Below are 12,667 nucleotides of genomic sequence, written 5' to 3'. Positions count from 1 at the left end.
TTCAAGTGATTGTCCTGCCTCAGCCTCCCAAATAGCTGGGACTACGGGCCTGGGCCACCACGCCCCATTAATTTTTGTATTTTTAGTAGAGATGGGTTTTTGCCATGTTGGCCAGGCTGGTCTCGAACTTCTGACCTCAAGTGATCCACCCACTTCAGCACCCCAAAGTGCTAGAATTAACAGGTGTGAACCACCGCACCCTGCCAAAGACAGTAAATTTATAATGTGTCATTAAATCTAACGAACATATCTATTATCTCATTTACCAATAATAAGAAAAACAAAGATATGTTTATTATCTTGATTTAATCATTCCACATTGTATACATATATCAAAACATCACATTGCACACCAAATATGTATAAAGATTTGTCAATCAAAAATAACAGTAATTAAAAAATAATGAATTTTCTTCATTAGATATCTTTTTGGTTATACTAGGTTGAGGAGATTCTGACAACTTCAAATGATTAAGGAGAACCTCTTTTAAAGGGGATATGAATGAGGATGTCTACTACAATGTTACATGCAGTAACTGGGGGTTAGAGGCCACTGTTTACCAGCATTGAGGGGATGGATTTATAAAATGAGATGGGTGGACGCTCAAGAACACTATGCAACAATTAGAAGCAAGGAGCCACATTTCCACATAGTGACATGGACAGATCTTAATAGTACTTAGTTTAAAAAAAAAAAAGATGATGTCTATAGCATAATGCTATTTATTCAAATTGAGAAACACATGTGTAAAAGACAATGATATGATTGAAAATGACATACCTTCTTATTTGATCTTTCCTGCAACAGAATGAGTGACTAATTGGGGAAGAGAAACAAAAGCAATGAATGCAGAAACAAGGAATGAATGAAGAAGCAGCCCTTTCACATACTCTTGAGGAACTCAGGAAAATGATTTATAAAAATCTTTGCACCTAGGATGGGGGAGGGAAAGAGAACCAATGTAATATATCACAAGATAAAATACTTCTAAGTATCTCTAACACCACATCCATAATGCAGTATAAACTTTTTCTGTACAATAAAAAAGGAAGGACTTTGACAAAAAATAATGCCCATGAGGAAGGAGAGTAGGATGATGACAGGTCCATGAAATATGTTACGAAACAAAGTTTTAAGACGTTGAGGATCTTCAGCCTGGAGACGAACAGAGAGGAGGCCAGGTGACCAACTCTCCTGGTTTTCCTGGAACTTTCTCAATCTTAGCATTGAAAGTCCTTTCTCCCAGGAAATCCTTTAGTCCAGGGCAAACCAGGATGGTTGGTCAACCTAGGGAGGCATAATTGCTATCTTCAACTATGTAAAGCACTTTCATAGAGAAAGAGGAATTAAACGGGCTCTATGCAACTTTAGAGGGCAGATTTTAGACCACTGAAAAGAACTATATTAGAGAAAAAATAATTTGGCTCAATACATGGAGGGTTTTTTATTTTATTTTATTTTTTATATATAATAGACGTAGTTTGTTATTTTTAATTTTACTTTAAGTTCTGGGATACATGTGCAGAACATGCAGATTTGTTATAGAGGCATACATGTGTCATGGTGGTTTGCTGCACCTATTAACTTGTCATGTAGGTTTTAAGCCCCACATGCGTTAGCTATTTGTCCTAATGCTCTTCCACCCCTTGCTCCCCACCCCCAACAGGCCCCAGTGTGTGTTGTTCTCCTCCCTATGTCCATGTGTTCTCATTATTCAACTCCCACTTACAAGTGAGAACTACATGGAGCATTTTCTAATAGCAAATTGTAAATCAGTGAGCAGGCTATCTTTGTCTACAGCAGTTAGTAATGTTAAATATCGCAAATATTGGAGTTTACCAATTATACAACAAAATAATGTAATGTATGTGATCTGGTTTAATAGATCTGTTAAAGAAAGACACATCCACATACTCTCCCACTTACCATCTTTACGATGGTAGTAGATAAAAACAGGTCACGACAGTACCTGTCATACTACTGACCACTGCTATTCAGTGAGTACCTGCAAGGTACATAATCTCATTAGATCTTCATCATACTGCATTTAATTTATGACAAAACAAAATAACTTTCCCAAGGTCAGGCAATTAGGGATTTGAACATAGTGCTGTCTGACTCCAAAAAAAGTCAATGTTCTTAACTGCTGTCTTTTAAGACAATTTAAAACTTTCAACACCAAGATGGTAAAATTGAGTGCTACATTGTATATTACAGATTAACAATGCTCAGAAACTCAGAGGTAAAGAATTTCAGTGAAATTCAATGTGATTTCAGGGACAAATTGTGACTTGATGATGAAAATACTTGATTCTCCTAAGATGTCTAGCAGACACAATCCTGAAATCTGTCTCGGGATGGAAAACTCAATGACAATTGATAAGGAAAGAGCTTTGAAGAGCTTCACTATGTGCGTTAGCCCATGATAGACTCTCCTATTGTTGAGCCTTGAAAAGCAAAGCAGTTTATTTATTTATTATTATTATACTTTAAGTTCTAGGGTACATGTGTACAACGTGCAGGTTTGTTGCATAGGTATACATGTGCCATGTTGGTTTGCTGCACCCATCAACTCGTCATTTACATTACGTATTTATCCTAATGCTATCCCTCCCCCAACCCCCCACACCCGACCAGTCCTGGTGTGTGATGTTCCCCATCCTGTGTCCATGTGTTCTCATTGTTCAACTCCCACCTATGAGTGAGAACATGTGGTGTTTGGTTTTCTGTCCTTGTGATAGTTTGCTTAGAATGATGGTTTCCAACTTCATCCATGTCCCTGCAAAGGACATGAACTCATCCTTTTTTATGGCTGCATAGTATTCCATGGTGTATATGTGCCACATTTTCTTAATCCAGTGTATCATTGATGCACATTTGGGTGGGTTCCAAGTCTTTGCTATTGTTGATAGTGCTGCAGTAAACATATGTGTGCATATGTCTTTATCATAGAATGATTTATAATCCTTTGGGTATATGCCCAGTAATGGGATGGCTGGGTCAAATGGTATTTCTACTTTTAGATCCTTGAGGAATCGTCACACTGTCTTCCACAATGGCTGAACTAATTTACACTCCCACCAACAGTGTAAAAGCGTTCCTATTTCTCCACATCCTCTCCATCATCTGTTGTTTCCTGACTTTTTAATGATCGCCATTATAACTGGTGTAGGAGGGTATCTCATTGTGGTTTTGATTTGCATTTCTCTGATGCCCAGTGATGATGAGCGTTTTTTCATGTGTGTGTTGGCTGCATAAATGTCTTCTTTTGAGAAGTGTCTGTTCATATCCTTTGTCTACTTTTTGATGGGTCATTTGTTTTTTTCTTGTAAATTTGTTTAAGTTCTTTGTAGATTCTGAATATTAATCCTTTTTCAGATGGGTAGATTGCAAATATTTTCTCCCCTTCTATAGGTTGCCTGCTCACTCTGATGATGGTTTCTTTTGCTGTGCAGAAGTTCTGTAGTTTAATTAGATTCCATGTGTCTCTTTTGGTTTTTGTTGTCATTGCTTTTTGTGTTTTAGTCATGAAGTCCTTGCCCATGCTTATGCCCTGAATGGTATTGCCTAGGTTTTCTTCTAGGGTTTTTATGGCGTTAGATCTTACATTTAAGTCTTTAATCCATCTTGAGTTAATTTTTGTATACAGTGTAAGGAAGGGATCCAGTTTCAGCTTTCTACATATGGCTAGCCAGTTTTCCCAGCACCATTGATTAAATAGGGAATCCTTTCTTCCTTGCTTGTTTCTGTCAGGTTTGTCAAAGATCAGATGGTTGTAGGTGTGTGGTGTTATTTCTGAGGCCTCTGTTCTGTTCCATTGGTCTATATATCTGTTTTGGTACCAGTACCATGCTGTTTTGATTACTGTAGCCTTGTGGTATAGTTTGAAGTCAGGTAGTGTGATGCCTCCAGCTTTACTCTTTTTGCTTAAGATTGTCTTGGCTATGCAGGCTCCTTTTTGGTTCCATCTGAATTTTAAAGTAGTTTTTTCCAATTCTGTGAAGAAAGTCAGTGGTAACTTGATGGGGATAGCATTGAATCTATAAATTACTATGGGGAGTATGGCCATTTTCACAATATTGATTCCTCCTATCTATGAGCATGGAATGTTATTCCATTTGTTTGTGTCCTCTTTTATTTCATTGAGCAGTGGTTTGTAGTTCTCCTTGAAGAGGTCCTTCACATCCCTTGTAAGTTGGATTCCTAGGTATTTTATTCTCTTTGTAGTAATTGTGAATGGAAGTCCACTCATGATTTGGCTCTCTATTTTTGGCTTATGGGAATGCTTGTGATTTTTTCACATTGATTCTGTATCCTGAGACTTTGCTGAAGTTGCTTATCAGCTTAAGGAGATTTTAGGCTGAGACGATGGGTTTTCTAAATATACAATCATGTAATCTGCAAACAGACAATTTGACTTTCTCTTTTCCTCACTTAGTACTTTTGATTTCTTTCTCTTGCCTGATTGCCCTAGCCAGAACTTCCAACATTATGTTGAATAGGAGTGGTGATCGAGGGCATCCCTGTCTTATGCCAGTTTTCAAAGGGAATGCTTCCAGTTTTTGCCCATTCAGTATGATATTGGCTGTGGGTTTGTCATAAATAGCTCTTATTATTTTGAGATATGTTCCATCAATATCTAGTTTATTGAGAGTTTTTAGCAAAAAGGGTTGTTGAATTTTGTCGAAGGCCTTTTCTGCGTCTATTGAGATAATCATGTGGTTTTTGTCGTTGGTTCTGTTTATGTGTTGGATTACGTTTATTGATTTGTGTATGTTGAACCAGCCTTCCATCCCAGGGATGAAGCCAACTTGATCGTGGTGGATAAGCGTTTTGATGTGCTACTGGATTTGGTTTGCCAGTATTTTACTGAGGATTTTTCGCATCTATGTTCATCAGGGATATTGGCCTAAAATTCTCTTTTTTTGTTGTTGTTGTGTCTCTACCAGGTTTTGGTATCAGGATGATACCAGCCTCATAAAATGAGTTAGGGAGGATTCCCTCTTTTTCTATCGATTGAAATAGTTTCAGAAGGACTGCTACCAGCTCCTCTTTGTATCTCTGGTAGAATTTGACTGTGAATCTATCTGGTCCTGGACTTTTTTTGGTTGGTAGGCTATTAATTATTGCCTCAATTATTGAACCTGTTATTGGGCTATTCAGAGATTCAACTTCTTCCTGGTTTAGTCTTGGGAGGGTGTATGTGTCCAGGAATTTATCCATTTATTCTAGATTTTCTAGTTTATTTGTGTGGAGATGTTTATAGCATTCTCTGATGGTAGTTTGTGTTTGTGTGGGATCAGTGGTGATATACCCTTAATCATTTTTTATTGTGTTTATTTAATTCTTCTCTCTTTCCTTCTTTTTTAGTCTTGCTAGCGGTCTATCTATTTTGTTGATCTTTTCAAGAAACCAGTTCCTGGATTCATGGATTTTTTGAAGGGTTTTTTTAGTCTCTATCTCCTTCAGTTCTGCTCTGATCTTAGTTATTTCTTGCCTTCCGCTAGCTTTTGAATTTGTTTGCTCTTGCTTCTCAGTTCTTTTCATTGTGATGTTAGAGTGTCAATTTTAGATCTTTCCTGCTTTCTCTTGTGGGCATTTAATGCTATAAATTTCCCTCTACACACTGCTCTAAATGTGTCCCAGAGATTCTGGTACATTATGTCTTTGTTCTCATTGGTTTCAAAGAACATCTTTATTTCTGCCTTCATTTCATTATTTACCCAGTGGTCGTTCAGGAGCAGGTTGTTCAGTTTCCATGTAGTTGTGTGGTTTTGAGTGAGTTTCTTAATCCTGAGTTCTAATTTGATTGCACTGTGGTCTGAGAGACAGTTTGTTGTGATTTCTGTTCTTTTACATTTGCTGAGGAGTGTTTTACTACCAATTATGTGGTCAATTTTAGAATAAGTGTGATGTGGTGCTGAGAAGAATGTATATTCTGTTGATTTGGGGCAGAGAGTTCTGTGGATGTCCATTAGGTCCGCTTGGTCCAGAGCTAAGTTTAAGTCCTGGATATCCTTGTTAACTTTCTGTCTCATTGATCTGTCTAATATTGACAGTAGGGTGTTCAAGTCTCCCATTATTATTGTGTGGGAATCTAAGTCTTGTTCTTAGTTCTCTGAGGACTTGCTTTATGAATCTGGGTGCTCCGGTATGGGGTGCATATATATTTAGGATAGTTAGGTCTTCTTGAATTGATCCCTTTACCATTATGTAGTGGCCTTCTGTGTCTCTTTTGATCTTTGTTGGTTTAAAGTCTGTTTTATCAGAGACTAGGATTGCAACCCCTGGAAAAGCAGATGCAGTTTCTGTCTCTAAAGACAGAGTGGATAACTAGAGTAGTCACAACTGTGAATAATAATAATAATAATTAATCATAATAAAGGCTATCTTTCTTTGTACATATACTATGTGTTAAGCATGGTGCAAAGTGCTTTAAATGCATTCAGAGTCAATCACAAGGATGCAATCTCGCCATAAATGTTTGATGAGCAGGTAATCTCATGTAGTTTTCTGCTGCATAGCCATACCTGGAGACCCTATACAACTCTAAATAGCAGGTCCTGTTATTATGCAGTCACTGAGGATCAGAAAAGAATTTTACTGCTACTGTCATCTTCTGTTTTTCCCTACTACCATTGTAAAATTGGTAAGTAGGAGAGTATGTGGATATACCTTCCTCTAACAGATTTATTGAACTAGGTCACATACATTATTTTCTTGTATAATTGGTAAACCCTAATTTTTGCAACATGGTAGTATTACTAATCATCTCATTTCTTCTTTTTAGGTTTTTAACTCATTTCTCTTCCCAGTGGAGATATTTTACATTTTTGCTCTGAATTTATTTTCATTAGTTTTATTCATTTTTTGGATGGAGATATTTTAAACTTGATTTTGCCATCTATCATGGTTTCCAAAATCATGGCTGATGACAAAGATTACCTGGGGTTCTTATTTACAATGATTTGTAGGCATGCCTCTGGAGATTCTATCTCGGAATCTGTTTAAAGATCCATCTCATCGTATTGTGTTATAATTAGTTATTTACTATGCAGTGACTTTCTTAAGGTACACAATGCTCAACAGTAATTTGTTGAATGAATAAATGTATCATATAGACTTACCATATAAATCTTCATCAAGCAATCTGTACAGTTGTTAAAGAGAAAAGGCAAAGAAGTGATGACGATGCTTTTGTTCCAGAATAATTTTGATTTACTCTTTAACATGATTTTCATTCATTGACAAATTGACAAATTTAATCAACTCCAAATGTGTCTAAATGGCATTATCTTCCTGCTAATTTTTTCTGTCTTTTTCTCGTGAACATTTTGCGAGATTTGTTAAATGCTTGAGCAGGAGAGAGAGTTTGGCAGCATTCGTGATTTGAATCATTTATACCCCAAGATAACTTTATTTTTAAAATGCTCCTAAATTTTGCTAGTAATTAGTGAATCTGCCCATAGTCTTTTAAATTCATCCTTAGTTGTCTTTTAAAAGACAAACACTTTTTCCATCTCCTGTCTTGTGGCATTTCTCTAGCCCTCCAATATTTTAAAAAATTCCTGAAAGTGTTTCTAATATCTCAACTCAGGGACAAATTTCACTGGAACTGGATTAGTTGAATAACTTTAATCTTCTAGTTAAGCATTCATCCATTCATTCAGTTTATTGCCTTTGTTGAGTATCTACAATATGTCAGATTTTGTGCAAAATACTTGGGAAATGGCAGTGAATAATGATGTGGTCCTCACGGTTTAGGCAGGGATAACAAAACTAAACAGTTGATTATATTATGATGAAGGTAAGCTGAGGCTGCTTACAAGAGAACAGTGAAGGACACTGGGCCTTCTACATTAGCTTGGCATCAGAGAAACCTCAGGAGAGCTGATTCTTGGGCTGTGGCTTAATGGATTCTCAGGCAGAGACATGGGAAAGGACATTTTAGGCAGAAGCAGAGCATTTGCCAAGCATGGAGGCAGGGTAGGAGTAAGAGGAGACTGAGGAAGAGAACTGGCAGGAATTAGTACCCTTTCTCTCCAAGACCCAATGCAAGATCTCTTAGGAAGCATAGACATTAAAGAATCCCCTCCTTGTCCTCTACTTGAACTCCTTTGGTGGTGGGCAATTCTCAGCTCACAAGGTAACCACTCAATAACAATATATTGGCATAAGATGAGGAATTGCATGGAAACAATATTGCCCCAACCAATGATCTGAAAGACTCAAACAGATTCCAGTGGGGCTGATGGGGAAGAATAAGAGATTTTATAAAGTGGATTCTGAAGAAGCCCATATTCATTTACGTCTTATTGCAAGCACATGCCTTGTATAATCATTTTGGTTAGTGCCGTGTGCTCCTTATCCCACTCACAAAGCTGCCTGCAAAGCTAGGATTTATATTTATCCATGGTTGCACTGTCTGCAATCAAGAAGCTTTGCCTTTGACTTTGCAGAAGTTTTCATTTAAATAAGAATAAAATTAAAATCAAATGTTGCATTTTGATCTGGTCTGCTTTCTTTGTCATTTACTAATCAGCGCTTCTCATTATTTAACCTCAGAAACCAGAGCCGCTGAAACCGATGCATGGAACTGTGTACCTGCCATCCATTTGTTTATTAACTTTACTTATTCTCTAGTTTCCCTATGAAACTATCCCACATGTTGGCTTCATATAGTCCAGCTAAATTAGTGTTTCTCAAGGTGTGAACTCCAACACATACGCATCAGAATCACTGGAAACTTTACTCAAAATGGTGATTCCCCAGACCTCAGACAGGCTTTCAGCATCAGAATTTCTGGATTTATAAATGCCCAAGTATCAGCATATTAGTCTCTGGCTGATTCTTATTAATATTCACCTATTATGTGCATCTACTTTGAGTACTGTGAGTACCAGTGCTTGGGGTTCAAAGTTGAATAAGACACAGTTAGTTCTGGCTCCCAAGCCACAGTCTGGTTGGTGACAAATGAACACACTCAGTTTATCCAAACTGATAAGTGTAGGGGTGAAGCACATGCATTAGATTAATAAGCACTATGTCAAGGCATGATGGTGGGTGATGGAACAGGAACTTTGCTGCTATTGATTAAAAACATCAAAGTTCATAAATTATTTTAAATAAAATATACATTAAGTCAGATTCAAGGTTTCTTATGTTATTTTAACATATCTTTATTATGAAAAGTTTCAGACATACACAAAAGCAGTATGACTATAACAACAACAGTGGTAATAATAACTACAGTATGATAATAGTAGAGTGTTGTGTAATAGTGTAATGAACTCCATACACGCGATACATACATCAGAACTTTGCTTCACTCCCTTGCTTCATCAACCCCTGCATCCCCAATTCTGCCCAATTATTTGCCTTTTTGAATCCCATATCTCATGTCCTTTCATCATGCAGAGTCCAGGATATATCACTTAGGAATATGGACATTGTCTTAGCTAACCACAGGATTATGATCACATCTAAAGAAATTCACTATAATGCCTGGTGCAATATTCAAATTCCTCCAATTATCTCAAGAATGTGATGTTACTGTTGACTTATTCAAACCAGGATCTAAACAAGATCCACATATATTGCATTTAGTTGTGTTTCTTAAGTCTCTTGGAATCTAAAACAGCCTGTCCTTCTTGCCCTCTTTCCCTGATCCCTCCATTTTTATTCTATTTTTTATTGACAAAGCCATGTCTTATAGAAAGACCCACATTCTGAATTTGTCTGTTTGCCTTTTTGGGGTTCATTTAACTGATTTCTCTATCTCTCCTATTTATAGCAAACTTTAGAAGTTCATTCTAAAGTCTTGATTTGATTTAAGTCCAAGGTCTATTTCCAAGATGATTTCATTGTCAGGGCCGTGTACTTCCTTGTTGCCTCATATTAGACAGCACATAATGTCTGGTTGTCCCATTTTTCAGGATGCTAATTTAATCAAGGGCTCAGATGGTGATAGTGTGGTATCTGTATTCTAAAATATCCCTTTAACCTTTCATCAGATGGTTTCCTCTATGGGTAATCTTTGCTTGAGTCAATTATTTCATTAGGGATTGAAAAGTGAAAATCTCTCTAATTCTAATTCCTTTTACGTTTATTAGCTATAATTCTTCTGTAAAGAGCCATTATGCTCACAAGCTATGAATATCTGATTACCCTCAAACATATTTTATAAAGGAAAAATAGGATATATTTTTCCCCTTTAATCGGCAATTAAATGCCAATTTTCACAGAGTTCATGCTTAGTTAAAACTGATGATGGTTGAGTGTGGTGGCTCATGCCTGTAATCCCAGCATGTTGGGAGGCCAAGACAACAGTATCGGTTGAGCCCAGGAGTTAGAGACCAGCCTGGGCAACACGATGAAACCCCATCTCTACAAATAATATGAAAATTGGCTGGGTGTGGGGGCACATGCCTGTAGTCCCAGCTACTGGGGAGGGTGAGGCAGGAGGATCACTTGAGCCTGGGAGGATCACACTACCGCACTCCAGCCTGGGTAACGGAGCAAGGCCCTGTCTTAAAAACAACAACCAAAAAAGAACAACAACAAAAGAACTAAAACTAATGATAAACACTGAGAACATGGAGGTTATTTTATTTTCCTATTATCATTATGAGTGCCTGGGTCTTATACGCAGTGTTTCAGTACATTGCAGTCATCATTATTTTGGCCCTGAGTTCTTTTATTACATCCTCGGTAGTCTTTGATAACTTCCCTACCTTCTGGTAAAAGAAGTTCCTGGAACTTTCTCTCTCTAGACCTTAATCATCATTCAGTCGTAGAGAAGTTTCTGTTTCTTTTGGACAGGAATAGCATTTGTAAGTCACAATTTGGGTGCTAGTTATGCTCACTGCCATGGGGTTGTAATTGCTTTTAGGCCCTTTTAGTGGGCAGAACTAGAAAATATCTATTTTTAAAGATTCACGAGTTTAATAATTTTCAACTCAAATATAGCAATATATGGTTTAACTTAAGTGTATTGAATTTACATTTGGATCTCTTTTCTCCCATACTGAAAATCTTGGTTCTTGATAAAATTCACATAAGTACTTACATGTTATGTCCATAGTATATTCTTCTCTTTTTCACTCTCACTTGCATTCCAATATAGTTTCTTAACTGGGAGTCAAAGGGGGAAAGTTCCAGCTGGCATAATGCTTGCTAATATTTGTCAGGTGCATGTTAAGCGATGGGAACATTTTAACTGGCCCATGTTTAAGTTGTTAAGTCATTTAATCCTCACACCAATCCCTGGAGATGGGTACTGTAATTATTCCCATGTTAGAACTGGGGAAACCAATGAACCAAGAGGTTTAATAAGTTGCTCAAGTTTACACAAATGGTAAGTGGTAGAGCTGGACTTTGGATAGACTAATCAGGCTGTAGAGCTTCTACTCTCAACCATGAAGAAATATTTCTGCTCTAGGTCATAGAAAAAGAGGTTGGGAAATCTAATATCCCAGGTTATTCAGTCTGCACCTACCACTTCTTTCTCCTTCAGTACTGACTAAATCTAATCCATTTTGTTCTCTATGCTTTGCTATTGAAGATTGTAGAAATTTAATAAATACTTTCAGTTTTACTTGTAATCATTTATTCAGTAAACCAGTAACTCTGAAGACAATCTGATTTATATGTAGTCTAAACTGGAAAGAAGGTTTATTTTTGTTGTATTTTTAGGAAACAAGTGTACTAAATATAAACTTTGTTTTTTAAGAACAAGCCCATGTTCCAGCACAAAACTCTTCCACTACTGTACCAATCTCCTTTGATTTCATTAACTCTTAGAATTGAGTCTGGGTGGTTTAGGGGAAGTGCATGGAAGTCTTGGGCCTTCATCATTTTAGTTTTCACATATGAGAAGCTGGGGGAAGCCCATCAGAGGCTCTGACCACAGGAGTGCATTGGGGTTGGAAGATTCTGGGTCCAAGTTGTGGAGCAAGGGTATTTACTTAAAACTTGAGGCAGCATAGCTTAAGTGATACTGAGACTGTCCAGGGTAGCCAAGAAATATATTAGTCAAAACGAAGAATGACGCATTAAGGCAACCTGTTAAGGTAAAGAATCCAAAGAGAAAGTAATAAGTCAGTAGAAGTTTAGTAGCAGGATAGAATCAGGGACAAGTGTTGGACAAGAACAATTCTGAACTATGGTGGTGAATGAAAGAGAGAAGTGTGCTGGAGTCTCATTTACATGATGCTTAGTGTGGATTTCCCAGTGGCTACGGCAGTTTAAAGCCTTGCTGCACTATCTCTGTTTCATCTCAGGCCAACTGGATCAGAATCTCCATTTTAGCAAGATTGTGGGAGATTGAGGAACACATTAGAGTTTGAGGAGCACAGATCTAAGGGACTTTTCCAATGGCAACTGTGTGATTCAGGGAGGTCCATTTCCCACCGTGGACCTTCAATTCCTCATTTGTAAGATGCAAGAGACACACTTAAGCCTCCAAAGTACTTCTTAACATTGGAATCTCTCTTGGATTGTGCTACGGATGCTGTCTCCTCCCTAGCACCAGGATACAGCACAGTATGAAGGAGCTGGAGCATTTGCGTCCAGCCATGTTTGCAGAGCTCCCTGAGCCATCTTAGGTCACGAAGCCCAGGCCTGCCTTGCCCAGATGGCCCACAAGCTGGGAGACACATGGAGGCA

The sequence above is a fragment of the Theropithecus gelada genome, chromosome 1 (assembly GCF_003255815.1).
Source record: "Theropithecus gelada isolate Dixy chromosome 1, Tgel_1.0, whole genome shotgun sequence".
NCBI classification, from domain to species: domain Eukaryota; kingdom Metazoa; phylum Chordata; class Mammalia; order Primates; family Cercopithecidae; genus Theropithecus; species Theropithecus gelada.
This window is presented reverse-complemented; position numbering follows the sequence as displayed.